This window comes from Lathyrus oleraceus, chromosome 2 (genome assembly GCF_024323335.1).
Source record: "Lathyrus oleraceus cultivar Zhongwan6 chromosome 2, CAAS_Psat_ZW6_1.0, whole genome shotgun sequence".
Taxonomy (NCBI): domain Eukaryota; kingdom Viridiplantae; phylum Streptophyta; class Magnoliopsida; order Fabales; family Fabaceae; genus Lathyrus; species Lathyrus oleraceus.
The window spans coordinates 92,752,962-92,763,093 of NC_066580.1; positions in this window are offsets into that span (position 1 = coordinate 92,752,962).

A 10,132-nucleotide genomic window follows, 5' to 3' on the forward strand; every position below is an offset into this window, starting at 1 on the left:
CACAACAGCAAAATAGTCCACCATACACAAAACTAACAGATTTTTTAGTAGCATTTTATTTTGATTTTATTCACAGATAATTCAAATTCATTCCCAACTCAGATTTATCAATTCATTCTTAATCTACCATTGATCAATTTCTATAAATCAGATTTCAGTCTCTATAATTTTTTTTGAACATTCATTCTTCATTAATAAAAAACTCTCACTACACTAACGCTCTCTCTCACCATTGAAGCAAGCTTCACATTGGAGTTTGTTATCAATTAAGCTAAACCTTCTACATTCTACACTACTCAAATTCAGAAAATCGACATCAAGAACAATAATTCAATTCAATATTTGCAGAGCTAAATCATTGAAGAGTAGAAGTAGAAGATCAAAGAAGCATACCTCTGTTTTCTGCATCTTCATCACCTTCAAATTTCAGCAAGTTCTAAGACAATCCTCCGCCTTGCAGGTCGGCAATTTTTCATCCTTCTTTGTTTTCTGAATTTTTGATACCACAATGTAGCTTGTGCATTGGAGAATCAAAGCCCAAAAGTTTGATGGCTTGATTCTCCTTCATCTCCATTTAATTTCAGTTTTTGTGTTTGGGGTTCTTGACTTTAATGCTTTAATTTTCCGAACTGATTAAGTCTTGGTTAGAATAGATGAGAGATTAGGATAAAGGAGGTTGAGAGGAGTATAAGAGTGGTGTTATTTCTTGATTTTAGCAAATTTCTCCGCCTCCGACGTGGTGGTGTCGGAGCTTCAGTGGTGGTTGCTTCTTGACATGAAACTTTGCATATTATCATTTTACCTCATCTTTATACATTCTTGTTATTGCTTTATCTTGTTATCTAATATAAAAATGAACAAAAACATGATAAAAATAAGAAAGACTAAAAAGACTTAATCATCTTCTTTGTGAGGCATAATGAACCATGGAATTTGTGAATGACCTTAACATATCATGGAATATTATGGAATTTATGTGGGACTTAATGTGATGGACTTAAAGGACTTGTTAGAACCCTTGTATGGACTTGGACTATTGTGATTGACCTATGCACAACTTGGAGTTTCTGAGGACTTGTAATATTTCATTGCAAGAATAGCTTTCGCTCATGGCATTACCCTAGGGAGACATGTTTATTCCATTATCCATTTGTTAGCTTAGGACACAATGCACACACAAGGCTTTCTCTTGGGCTACCTTACAGTGAGATCTTTTATTTTTTGCATTACTCCCTTGTATTTTTCATGTATCATTCTCCCCATTTTGGTGTACTTTTTTCCTCGCCTTCCTTTATTTGTTGTTGTTTGTTAGCCAACCTTAGGAGCTAGGATCTCCACCATTTAAAAGCAATAAACAAACCCTTGATTCAACGTCAAGCGACCTTTTTTCAATAAAAACTCAAAAGGTAATAAAATACGATTATGATCGCGTGATTCGTGTAGTAGTGCAATTCAAATCAACCACATTTTCACAAAAACCTAAAAATAACATCAGCTCATCAAACTCATTTTTGTGCCTTAAGGCATCATTTTGAAAACCTTTTTCTAAGGTAAAAACAACCAACAAATAACCATTTTTTCCACGAACTACGTGGCTCTGATTTCTCACTTCGACAAGTGAGCGTACGTAGGCACGAGGGGCCAAATCCTTGACGAGCACACTAATAAAAAACTCACTTCCACTCCGTTAACCTTTAGCAAATAAGCATTAAGATAGTAAACACCCATTCAAGTGAAAGATAATCAAGATGGTTCACGTCGAGTACGACGGATATGAGGGGTGCTAATACCTTTCCTTTGCATAACCGACTTCTGAATCCATTCATGGTTGTGATGACCATTCTTTAGCGGGGTTTCTCGATATTTTCCCTTTCCTTTGGAATAAATAAAATTTGATAGTGACTCTGTATTTTTCGCGTAGTGACAGAATGCAAGATCAACTAGGAAAGTAGTCAACACCAGTTTCTTTAGATCGCGAGAATGAGAATGGGGATATAAGTATGGATAATCCATAAAGTAGGATGACTATGAGATACTACTACATAAGAACAAATTTTGATAGGTATATATCGGGTTCCAACTGGTGAAACCTGTTTCTTTCGACATTAACAATGTTGGTCTTTCAAGTTAAGAGAAAAACAGTTCAACGAAAATGCCATTAGAGATCCATGGGAGCATCTGACTCGCTTTTATGAGACATATTATATGTGTGAACTAGAAAAAAGTAAGTGATAGTCAAACCAAGCTAAGATTGTTCAAATTTTCTTTAATTGGAAGGGCAAAAGTCTGACTACATTATTTGCCAAGTGGAACCATTCAAACATGGACTAATTTAGAAGATAAGTTTTTGGAAATATTTTTCTACTAACTCTCAGTTTGTGGATAGAAGAGCCGAAATATCAAACTTTAAAAATGTGACTCATAGTTACTTATGACTCCTGGGAAATACTCAAGGTCTTACTCATAAGGTGTCCAAATCACAACATGGATAACATGGAGCAAATGCAACATTTCACTTTAGGTGTAACACTTTAGACCAAAATGATTCTTGATGCCTCAATTGAAGGTACAATGAGAATAAAAAATGAAGATAAAGTTAAATATTTGATTGAAAGGATGTGTCAGAATGAGTATCGCTCACAAAGTAAAAAGGGTGTGAAAAAAGAAGAGAAGAAAAAAGGTGTGCTAGAGTTGGATACTAACACAACTTTGTTAACTTAACTAGAGGTCCTTACTAAACAGTTAATTGAAGCTACCATCATTTCGGCCAATTTTCATAAAGTTTAATTATTACGGTGTGATTTATATGGTAAAGTTTAATCCTGTTTAATTATTACAGTGTGATTTAGAGGAATGTGTGGAAGAGGCGCATTATGATGGAAATGTTTTGCAAGGTAATCCTTACGCTAATACTTACAATGCAGTTTGGAAGGATCTCCCGAACTTCAACTAGGGAAACAACCAGAGATTGAATACAAATCAAGGAGTCCATTAAGTTCCTCAAATACCTCATATTCCACCATAAGGGAAGCCATATCAATTAAGAAACTATGGCTTAATTCATGAAAATAACCAAAGTAATTTTGAGTAAATGACCAAGAATCCGAAAACAATAAGCAAGAATCATGAAACATCCATAAAAAATAGAGAAATGTGAATTGGGTAATATCTAGACAATTGGAATCTCAATCAAGTAGGGGTTTCAAAGGAAATACTTTAGATAATCCTATGAGTGAAAGTTTCAATGTCATTTAGTTAAGAGACATAGTAGTTTCTACTATGACATATCTTAGGAGTAAGAAGAAAAATATTGTGGAGAAAGAAGTGGATGAAAAATGAGAAGTAGTTAATGAGGGATAAGTTGGAAAAAAATAGAGGGATAAAAATGTGAGGAAAAAAAAGAAGACACTGAGAGAGGATACAAATTTGGCAAGATAATTTATATAAACCCACCTTTGAAAAGAACCAAGAAGCAAACTCTAAATGCGCCAAATCCCGAACTCCCATACTATGTGAAGCCTCCTTACCCAATTATGTAGAAGACGTCTAAGAAAGAGATGAAAGTGTGGGAGTTTAAAATGTTCATGAAAATGTTTACAAAGCTCCAAGTTTGTATTCCATTTTGTAAAGATTTAGAGAAAATGATAATGTACGTTAAATCATGAAATACCTATTCACAAGAAAGTGTAAGTCGAAGTATGATGAGAACATATCATTGAATGAAAAGTGTATTGCTATCATCCAAAGTAAGCTTCCACTCAAGCTCAAAGATTCAAGGAGATTCATTATGACATGTACCATTGGAAAATTAAACATTGGGAATGCACTTTGTGATTTAGGGGCAAATATCAACCTGATGCCTCTATCTATATAACGAAATTTTTTAACTGTGGGGAACTGAAGCCTACTTAGATGCCTCTGACTTTAGTAGATAGATCTATCACTTAACCATATGGAGTTTTGGAAGATGTGTTGGTCTGAGTCGATGATTTACTATTTCTTGTAGATTTTATGATCTTAGACATGGTAGAAGATGCATAAACACCGTTACTTATTTGTATATATTTTCTAGATAAAAGTAGAGCTTTGATTAATGTTAATATGGGATAAATTATCTTGCGGTTTAACAATGAGAAATTCATGTTCAATGTGTTTATACCTATGAAGCATTAGAATGAAAAAAGTCAATGCTACAAAGTTGATATAGTTGAAGAAACAATTGAGGAAACGTTTAAAATCAAGGCATCATTGTCACCATTATAGAGGGTTATTGTGAATTTCATTAAGAATATTGAAGAAGATTAACATGAAGAAGTATGATACAATTGGATGCATCCCAAGTAGATAAGACATCTAGAAAAATTGAAGAATTTGGGGGAACTGAGATAAAGAGTATGAATCAAGATGAAATCAAGAAGTTTAACTCCCCTGAACTGAAAGAGCTTCCCTCAAATTTGAGGTATTTTTTCACATGTGAATAGCCAACACAACCAGATATCACAAGTAGAGCCTTATCTGAAAAGGAAGAAGAAAAACTTATGTGATTTATGAGAGAAAATAGAGAGGCTCTTGGATGGAATATCACTAATTTGAAGGTAATAATTCCAGGTTATTCTATACATAAAATAAAAGTTAAGGAAGAATTCAAGTGAATGGTTGAACTTCAATGAAGACTTAATCCTACAATCAAAGAGGTTGTGAAAAAGGAAGTGCTTAAGTTACTGGAAGCAAGTGCGATTTATCATATTTTTTATAGCTCTTAGGTTAGTCCAGTTCATGTGGTCCCAAAGAAGGGAGGAATGACAGTCATCAGAAACGAGAAAAATGAGTTAATTCTAAATCGCACAGTTACTGGATAGAAAATGTTCATCGACTACCAGAGACTATGCCAAACAAAAAGGGAGGATCATTTTTCTCTACCATTCATGGATCAAATATTGTAGAGATTAGAAGGACAAACATATTACTGTTTTCTGAATAGCTATTCAGGCTGCAACAAAATTATTGTGGATTCAGCTGAGTAGGAAAAAACTGATTTTGCATGTCCATTTAGAGTTTTTGCATATCGGAAGATGCCTTTTGATTTATGAAACACTCCTGCTACTTTCTACTGGTGAATTCCTTCTATTTTTGTTGATATGATTGAAAGATCAATTGAGGTATTTATGGATGATTTTTATGTTTTCGTTAATGCTTTTGATAATTATCTGGATAATCTAAATGTCATTCTCAAGAGATGCATAGAAACAATCGTTATTTTAAACTGGGAAAATGTCACTTCATGGTGACTAAAGGAATTATTTTATGGCATAAAATCTCTTGGAAAGGTATTGAGGTTGATCAAGCCAAGATATAAGTGATTAAGAAACTGCCTCTTTCTAATTTTAAAAAAGCGAGAAGTTTCATTTCATAAAATACTTCTCTAAGATTAAATTTACCGTCATTTCATAAAAGACTTCTCTAAGATTGCAAAATATTTATGCAACCTCCATGTGAAAGAGAATGATTTTATTTTTGATAATGGTTGTTTAAATTTTTTTCTATTATTAAAGAAAAGTTGTTCATCGACCCTATAATTGTTGTGCCTAATTAGGGACTTCCCTTTAAGCTTATGTGTGATGCAATTATTTACACGGTTGGAGCGGTGTTAGGCCAACGATCTTAATTTTTTCCATGACATTTACTATGCTAGAAAGGTCCTGAATTAAAACCAAGTGAAATATACAACTACCAAAAATGAGTTGCTACTTGTAGTATTTGCATTGGAAATTTTTTTCTCTTACCTAATTGGTTCCATGGTTGTTATTTTAACATATCATGCAACACTCAAATACCTATTCGCCAAGGGAGACTCCAAATCCCATTTACTAAGGTGAATATTGTTGCTACAAGAGTTTGACTTAGACGTCAAGGAAAAGAAAGAAGTTGAGAATATAGTAGCTATCATTTGTCAAAGTTTGAAAATGTAGCAGTGACTCAAAATGAAAAAATCACTGAAGAGTTCCTGAATGATCATTTGTTAGCCATAAGTGGAAGACCAGGGTTTGCAAATATGGCTAATTACAAAGTAATAAAAAGTGTATTGGAAGAGCATACTTGATAACAAAATAAGAGATTTTACAAGGAAGAAAACTTGTATTTGTGGAATGATCTATATTTGAATAAGGTAATTCCTGACATTTGAAGTTGCATGTGCCTAATATATTCAGGGGGGACCCAAAAACGGCTTTGTTGTTTGTCTTTTCATTTTTGTTTCGTTTATTATTTTTTATTGAGTCTACTTCATGATTGCACATCTCTGAATCAAGTTTAGAATCAATTCGTTTTTTAGCATCCATAATTCAATTCTTATATTTGAGTTTGATCATGATGCTTTTAGTTAATTGATTGAGTTAGTGGAGCAAGAAAAATATGTGTTGTTGGTTCAAGTTAGGTTGAAAGGAAAATCTCAAAGTATTTTGAAAAACATGAAAAGTTAAGATTTTATGTGCATGACTCGAATCATGTACATATCCTGATACAAATCAAATTGAATAAAGGCAAACAAAAGATTTTCAAACTCTGTGACTTGAATCACAATTTTAACTTGATTCAAATCAAAATGATTTGGTTGGCCCTTGCCTAATTTCATTCGAGTCATAACTTCTACCCGACTCGAATCAAACTGGTTTTCACAATTTTCTATTTGGATTTGTCTAAATTGACTCAAATCAAGCTTTATACATGATCAAATCATGACCCCTTGTGACTCGAATAAGAAATATAAGGTGACTCGAATCACATGAAAATGGAATAATTTCTTGATGAGATTTTGTTTCACTCTACTTGCTCATTTGACTCAAATCATAAAATGTTATTGACTCGAATCTAACTAACTATTTCCATCCATTGTTGTGCTTAATCTTAAGCACATATAAATTCATTTTGTCATCTTATTTTAAAAAATAATAATTTCATAATCTACATTGTGGTTTTTTTAAAACTCAACATCCTCTCTTTTATGAAAACTCAAAATCTCTTGCAAACAAAAATTCTTTCATCTTCAAACTCTAGTTTTGATTTTAGATCTTGATAATGAGAGATTTGTAATTGATAGAGGGAAACATTGTCTTGAAACTAATCATTCTTGAAGGTTTGGTAAGGTTTTTTAGGAAGCTTGCAAGATTGAGGTAGTTGTCATTGGTAGTGAAAAATTCCAATGAAAAGAAGAAGGTTATTCTCTCCAGTTGAGCTTTGCAGTGACTGTGTGGAAGGCTACAAGAGTTCTTCTTAATCTTCAAATAATTCACCGCTCAAGACATTGGTGGGATCAAGGGGTGATTACAACACATGATGTTGTTCCTTGTGGATTGACTGCATTTTGCAAAACAACAACATTGAGAAATGTTTAAAGTGTTCAAGATCAATCTATCCTGCTTAAGTTGTATGGAGGTGCAGAAGGGACACATGTTGGACACGATGTCACAACATGTTGGTACGACATCCGGGCCTTGCGTAACAGGTTATTGTTGTTTCATTTTAGAAGACTTTATGGTCAAAGATTAGATCATATTTTATTGATAATTAGTTTAGCAATATGATTAAGTGGTTTTTTTATAGATGGACGAAGATTGATTCAGATTTAAATGAAGATTTAAATTTGAATTTAAATTGAAACAAATTATATCTTGTTGGAGAGATTTATGGAACATCATAATATCCAATAGATTCAACATTAATTCTTGACAGAATTAAAGCTAATATCCAAGGAGAAAATCCCAGAGATATTATGATATATAAAGAGCTCAAACCTACATTGGAAAGCAAGCATTCACATTGAATATTTTATAGTGCTAGGGTTTAGAAGAGTCTTTGTTATCTTGTGTATACCTCTATGTTTTAGTAACTTGGCATATAAGGGTTGTCTAATTGAGTTGTATATTCAACATCTTTATGTACACCTCTATATTTCAGTAACTTGGAGTATAAGGTATGTCTAGTTTTGTTGTAATATTCAACATTAATATTTGGGTGAATCACAAATCACCAAGGTTTAGTGGTTGAGAGAAAGTGATAGAGTTTCTCATATTTAGGGGGAGTCCTAAATAGAAAGTCATTGGGTAGTGTTAGGAAAAGGCATTGAACAACATAAGGTTTGTTGTTGCTTCTAAGACTAATTGTACTAAGCTACTAATAATGAATTTCCTTTCTTGGTTTGGAAGCCAACCCTCAAGACGTAGGTGTTGTTTGCATCGAATTGGGTTACCAATTATTGTGTTCTTTATTTCTTTTTTGCTCCATCATCTTGATAAACTTAATATGTATTATTTGTGGTGGTTCTGGTTCAACTTGTTGAACCAATTGTCTAGGAAATCGTGTTCTAAATTTATCCCTTGAGGAATATAATTTCAATTGGCATCAGAGCAAGCATCCTAGCCTGTTGGGTGAGCTTCATAAAAGATAAATTCTACTTAAATGGAGACAATTAAAGATGGAGGATCAGTCAACAAACCACATGTCTTAGATGACACCAATTATGATTATTGGAAGGCTATGATGGTGGTCTTTCTCATATTCATGGGCAACAAAGCATGGAAAGTTGTGATAAAAGGATGGAAACATCCATTGATCACCTCTAAAGATGGAACTTCTAGCTTAAAACTAAAAGTTGAATGGAATGATGTTGAAGATGAGGAAGCTCTTGGAAACTCCAAGGATTTGAATGTTATCATCAATGGTGTGGATAAGAACATGTGAAGGTTGATCAACACATGTTTAGTAGCTAAAGAAGCATGGGAGATTCTAAAAAATGCACATGAAGGAACCTCAAAAGTTCATATGTCAAGGCTGTAAATCCTTACAACTAAGTTTGAGAACTTTAGAATGAATGAAGATGAATCTATATGTGAATTCCACATCAAATAATGTGATATTGCCAACACTTTCTTTGCCTTAGGAGAAAAGATTTGTGAAGAAAAGATGGCCAGAAAAATTCTCATATCATTACCTAAGAGGTTTTATATGAAATTGATTTCTATTGCAGAAGCTAAGGACTTGAGTAGCATTAAGGTTGATGAACTCATTGGTTTCCCTGCAAAACTTTGAGATGTCCATCAATTTAAGGCGTGAAAAGAAAAACAAAGGGATATCCATTGTTTCCAATATTGAAGAAAGTCAAAGGGATATGGAAGAGAACTTATAAGATGATATTGCTCTCCCGAGTAAAAAGTTCAACAATTACTTGAAATATATGAACAAAAAATGGAGGACAGATATCCAAGACAAAAGGTCCTACATCAATCTCCAGATCAAAGGCAGGAGTGAAGACAAACCCAATGGTTACAAGGTTAATCAATGATTTGAGTGTTAAGGCTTTGGACAAATTAAAAGAGAATGTACTACCTTACTAAAGAAATAGAAAAAGGGAATTTCCTCCACTTGTTATGATTCTGAAAATGAGGAAGAAACTACCAACATTTTGATGGCTTGTTTTGGTCGATGTGAGTCTGATGGTGAATCCAGTACTGAAGACCTATCTAAAGAAGATCAATATACATCATACAGGCTCTTACTCTCCAAATAGGAAGAAGCATGCTTAACCATATATAATTAGAAGAAAACCATAGGAATTCTTTAAGAGGAAACATAGAAGTTTGCCTCAACCATCACAGGTGTAGAAAATGTGATTTCCTCCATAAACTCCAAGCTAGAAGACTCAATTCAAACTGAAAGGAATATGCTTAATGGAATGGTAGTATGTGGATAAGTGTATAAAGACATGAAGATGATAAATCTTGGGACAAACATGAAAGAACAATGCATGAAGATTCCCTCAACGAAGATTGTTCTACCTAAAATGAAGACTGAAGTTCAAAGGTTGGACCACATGTAACAACTTCGTTTGAAACACGTATCACCTCTTCACAGTAGTAACAAGAAACTTCCTCTAAAATATCACAATTAAGGTAAGTTTAGACATATAAAGTCTTATTGTTACGATCTGCATGGTGTAGCGGTAAATTCATGACCATTAAGCTATGGATAAACTCAACGTCAATAAAACCAGAGTCGTCACTGCGCTTGTATTGTTTCCAAGGGAAAAGGGAAAAGTATGAACAAAACCCAAAGATAAGAAGTTTCAAATCAAAACTAA